This window comes from Podarcis tiliguerta (assembly GCF_965153285.1).
Source record: "Podarcis tiliguerta genome assembly, chromosome: 16".
NCBI lineage: Eukaryota > Metazoa > Chordata > Lepidosauria > Squamata > Lacertidae > Podarcis > Podarcis tiliguerta.
In genome coordinates, this window is record NC_139549.1 from 22,245,835 (window position 1) to 22,251,834 (window position 6,000).

Sequence of the window (6,000 nt, forward strand, 5' to 3'; positions counted from 1 at the left end):
CCCACCCAGGGTGTCCCTGTGTCAGGAGTTCCCAGCTTGATAACACAGTAAGCGTAGATAATTAAAAAGGAAGATTTATTGCAAAAACAAACAGCTAGCTCTAGATGACCCTTCTGAAGACGCTTTCCGGCGACGCCAGAAGATATTGAACTTACGACCCTTAAGTCTCTTGTTTTGCTTCCTATCTATCAGTCCTCCCATTCACCGACACTTTGGACTTAGTGGATCAGCTCCAGCCTCTTCCTGGTCTGAGAGGATGCCTCTGAGTTTGTTTGCTCCGTTTGTGCTTCCTGCGAGCTTTGGCTGTGTTCTAGCCTGCTCTCAGCTACTGCCTTATCAGCCTGTCCGTCAAGGTCAGGAAGAGCCAAAGTCTGCAGCTGCCAGCTCTCCCCTGCCTGACTAACATCTAAGCCTCTCTGTTCCTGGCTGCTCTCTGCAGTTGGCTGCAAACCTTCGCTTGGAGCTGACTCGTTCCTGACACCCTGCCCTCTGCCTACCCCTCTGAATTGGTGCATCATGAGAGGCTGGGCCTTGGCATCAGGAGCCTCTCTTCCTCCTCCTCACCCACTTTCAAGCAGCCACTATGGGATGGCCAAGGGGAGAGGCTGGCAGCAGCAGACACAGAGAAGCAACTAGGTACTCCCTGGCAGCTGCCAATGCTGCCACTGCTGTTGCTCAGGACTTGCGATGGCTCATCTGCCTCCCCAAGCTCGGCAGCGGTGGCATGATGGGGGACATTCCAGGATCAAATCCTAAGCCAGGATAGCTTTTGTAATTTTGGGACCACCCCTGGAAAATAGGGACACTTGGAGGGTATGCAGCCCCGGGCTGCAAGCAAGCTCTACAAGGGCCTGATGATTAGATAAGGGATATGAGGGCTCAGGAGGCTCCTGAGATGCCCTCAACCCAAGTTGTCAAGGTCCTTGTAAATTAATGCAAGGAACTTGAACCTGGCTTGGTTCAAGCCAGTGCAAGCTTTTGAGTATGTGCTAGCGATTTTCTGCCCCCATCAATGGCCTAGTTGTAGTGTTTTGCACCAGCTGGACCCCTGGACCAGGACACCAAGAATAGCCCCACACAGAGCACCTTGCAGCAGTCAAGTCTTACCAATGCATGTATGCAGAATGGCTTGCAGAGACAAAGCTGGAACCTGTGCAGGTCCATGCAGCATGGAATCTGCTACACTTTCTCGTCATTTCCCTTCCGTGTGGATGATTTTGTCGTCCACTCCACCATGTTCCCGACTTTGGGAAGGAACGTCTGCCTGTTTGATTAATGGCTCCTCTCCACCAAAACAGCAGAGACAAATCTCATCTGGAGCCCCACAAAGAGGAACGAAGAAAGAGGCTTGGCTAATTTTCAGCCATTATTTTCAAAGCCCAAGCCCCCTTTTCTGGCATCAATTTAGCTATTCTTTCAAAAACTAATTAATCTTCACTCCGGCAGCTCCAAGGGACCTGTGTTTAGATAATTAACAGTCCGTGGATTATGAAAAGGCAAAACTTTCAATCTACTACAGTTCTTGGCTTTGAGAAACTTAATGTTATCACCCAGCTGCTTTTCATCAATCCACCCTTTTCCCTGACAATTAAGAACAAATAATTAGATATGATGGATCCTGCTTGCTTCCTAGTGGCTCATACACCAATTTTCCCCTCCCTTTCTCTCCCAAGAAACATCCACCATCTGTGCAAATTTTTCATGACTTTGGAACTCAAAACAGCTACACTGGTGGCTTTTTCGCTCCTGGTATGGTAATATGAGATATGGATGCTGGACATAGGAGTTCACCTTATTTTTTTTTAAATCTCCATCTTGCCTCTCATGTTTGGTCTTAACATAATCCATGGACTGCAGTTAGTTTAGTTAGTTAGTTAGTTAGTTAGGGCATCCAAAATGATCAAAGGCTGGTGTGAATGTGGCCTCAATCTCCCACCACCAGCAACAATTGGTTGTTTGTTCTGGGCTGACATCACACCCACTTCTCTATCCTTTACAGTTCCACTGTTGTTGGACTCTGTATTATTACTATTCTACACTTCTACATCTCGCTTGCTTCCCTGTTTCTTTAATTCTTAGAGGTCTGGTCTCGTGGGACGCTCAGGGCTTCTGGCATGTCTGAATATGTATGAAGACCACCCTAGAGATTGCAATCCATTGCTGCGGGCCTGACCTTTTTGCCTTTATTGGAGAAAACACATCCATTGCACAGCCCTTCCTTGGTTTCAGATGAGGCCGCTCCTTCAGAAGACATCAGGATAACGTCTTGCTGTCCCCTTGCAATTGGCTCTTTCTTGGGCTGGGGAGAGGCAGAGCTTCAGCAGTCAAACTCTTTCTGGCCTCGAGTTCAGCTGCCATGACGTTGCAATGCTGAGGCAGTCAAATTCCTGGCCCCTCTTGCTGTGATATTTGCGGCTTTGCTAATTTTCAAGCAGGGAGTGCATGGCTATTTTCAGTGTCCTCTGCCTGGTGGTGTGAGAGCTCCAGCAGGAGTAGATGAGTGAGCTCTAATATTGTGGAATAGAGGATAAAGCTATTGCCCCAAAGGGGTGTGCAACCTATGCTCAACAAAGTTGCTAGGTAAAGGTAAAGGGACCCCTGACCATTAGCTCCAGTCGTGACCGACTCTGGGGTTGCACGCTCATCTCGCTTTATTGGCCGAGGGAGCCGGTGTACAGCTTCCAGGTCATGTGGCCAGCATGACTAAGCCGCTTCTGGCGAACCAGAGCAGCGCACGGAAACGCCGTTTACCTTCCCGCTGGAGTGGTACCTACCGTATTTTTCGCCCTATAGGACGCACTTTTTCCCCTCCAAAAATGAAGGGGAAATGTGTGTGCATCCTATGGGGCGAATGCAGGCTTCGCGGACCTCTCCGCAAGCAGCGGGAGCGCTCCCGCTGCTGGCGGAGAGTTGCCTGCATGTTGAAGCCTGCGGGCACTGAGCTCAGCGCGTCCAGGCTTCGCGGACCTCTCCGCTAGCAGCGGGAGCGCTCCCGCTGCTGGCGGAGAGTTGCCTGCATGCTGAAGCCTGCGCGCGCTGAGCTCAGCGCGTCCAAGCTTTGCGGACCTCTCAGCAAGCAGCGGGAGCCAGCACTGGGCTCCCACGGCTTGCAGAGAGCTGCCTGTTTGGGGGCTGGGGTCGGGGGAAGCTCGGGCTTCCCCAACCCCGCGCCTGGGGGGGAAATAATTTTTTCCCTTTATTTCCCCCCCAAAAAACTAGGTGCGCCTTATGGGACGGTGCGTCCTATAGGGCGAAAAATACGGTATTTATCTACTTGCACTTTGACGTGCTTTCGAACTGCTAGGTTGGCAGGAGCAGGGAGCGAGCAACGGGAGCTCACCCCGCCTCAGGGATTCAAACCGCTGACCTTCTGATCGGCAAGTCCTAGGCTCTGTGGTTTAACCCACAGCGCCACCCGCGTCCCAACAAAGTTGCTAGCAACCCATTTATGCATTCTTTTGCACAACTGTGTTCCACTAGTGCAAGACATGCAGATGATCCCAGGTTCCAACCCCCAATTTCATCTCTAGGTAGGGCTGGGAGAGATCCCTGGCTTTCCCCACCTGCCTTGCCCCACCCTCCAGCCCTACATAAGAGCCTTTCCCGGACCGTGACTTTAGGAACAGCAGAAGCAGCTGGGAAGAGAGGAGAGGAGTTCAGGGATATTTTTAAAGATAGTTTCATTAGTTGTGTGTCTTGGCTTCCCAATTTGTATTGTGTTATTTTATGTACCGTGGCCTGCTGTCATTTTTATTATCGTTTAGAAATAATTCATTGTAATTGTTAAGAGTGAATTTCTGTTTAATTATTATTTGCTGATGTTGAATTTTATTGTGCTCTTTTATATTCTAATGGGTTGTTGAATATTACTTTATTTGATATATGTTGTCTAATTTAAAGTTTATTTTGACATTTTTGTGTTGGATCAGTTTGTTATAAGGAGGCAAACTGCCTTGTGTATAGAAAGGTGGTATAAAAATTAAAAGTGTATATGAAATGAAATGAGAGTTTCTCCAAGTCAGTGCAGACTGAGCTAGATGGACCCCAGGAACTAACTCAGTGTAAGGAAGCCTCCTATGATAGGGATAGCTCAGTGTTAGTACATCTGCTTTGCATGCAGAAGGTCCCAGGTTCAGTCCCCAGTGGCATCTCTAAGTCGGGCTGGGAGAGATCCCTGTATGAAACCCGGGATATCTTCTTCCAGCTGGTGCACTGAGCTTGATGGACCAATGGTTTGACTCAGGAGAAGGTAGCTTCCTATGTACAAAGGGAAAACACAGGATTAATATTTGTATCCTACCCTTGTGCCTGCTCGGCATAGTTCATAGCTTCTCTGAGTTATTCAAGCCCCTTCGCCACGGCAAGACAGTGATCCATGAAGGGGTACTCTTGAGGGGTACCCATGGACTGCAAGAAGATCAAACCTCTCCATTCTTAAGGAAATCAGCCCTGAGTGCTCACTGGAAGGACAGATCCTGAAGCTGAGGCTCCAATACTTTGGCCATCTCATGAGAAGAGAAGACTCCCTGGAAAAGACCTTGATGTTGGGAAAGATGGAGGACACAAGGAGAAGGGGATGACAGAGGATGAGATGGTTGCATAGTGTTTTCGAAGCTACCAGCATGAGTTTGACTAAACTGTGGGAGGCAGTAGAAGACAGAAGTGCCTGGCGTGCTCTGGTCCATGCGGTCACAAAGAGTCGGACACAACTAAATGACTAAACAACAACAAACCCTTATGCCTGTTTGTGTGTGTTCAGCTTAATCCTTGCCAAACACCTATGAAGCAGGATAATGACCAATCAGCATGGTTGTCTCAGTAAAAGGCAGTTTTGCAACGTTCTTCACACAGCCCATAGTTAAATTGTGGAACAGGAGCCAGTGAGGGCCACCAACTTGGATGGTTTCGAAAGAGGATCGGACAAAATCATGGAGCAGAAGGCTGTCAATGGCTGCTAGCCAGGCTGTCTGTGCTCTGCCTCCAACAACGGTGTCTCCGAAACTTTTTACACATCACTTGGGAAGACAGGCAAACTAATGCCGGTGTACTGGAAGAAGCGAAGATCACCAGTGTTGAAGCAATGATTCTTCAACATCAACTTTGTTGGACTGGTCATGTTGTGTGGATGCCGGATTCTCGTCTTCCAAAGCAACTACCTACTCTATTCCAAACTTTAAAAAGGAAAGCATAATGCTGGTGGTCAACAAAAGAGGTTTAAAGACTCTCTCCAGGCAAATCTTTAAAAATGTAGTATAAACACCGACAACTGGGAAACATTGGATTGCAAGGGCTCCAGTTGGAGGACAGCCTTTACCAAAGGCGTCATGGACTTTGAAGACGCTCAAACTCAGAACTCAAGGGAGAAACGTGCTAAGAGGACGGCATGCTTGGCAAACCCTCACCATGATCAACTCCCACTGTGGAAGGATGTGTGGATCCAGAATAGGTCTCCACAATCACTTACGGACTCACTGTTAAGACCGTGCTTGCAGATTTCCCACTGGGACTTCTACTTGGCCACTGTGAGAACAGGATCCTGGACTAGATGGGCCATTGTCTTAATCCAACAGGTTCTTCTCATGTCCCTATGACATAAGTTACATGCCACATCCAATTGCTGCTGCTGCTGTTTCTTTAAAAAAATATATTATTTGTTAGCAAACGAAGTGCAAATGTAACAAAATGAAAGAATCAAATATTCAAAGCATCACAGCCTGGAAGGGCAGAAGTGCCAAGATGCAGCGCAGCTCAAAGAGATAATAAAATACTAACTCAAAGCAAGATTTCCTTTACAAATAATAACGATTTATAAAAAATGAAAGCATTCTCCACCTGTGGTTTCCATCATTATTTCAAATAATGATTCAGCATAGCCTTAAATGAGCCAGACATTTGCATACCCTAGTGACTGTGTGCCTCAAAATTTGTATAAGAAATAAAACCATGCCATATTTAACATAAAATAAAAGTCATGTCCAATTGCTTCTGAATTACATCACC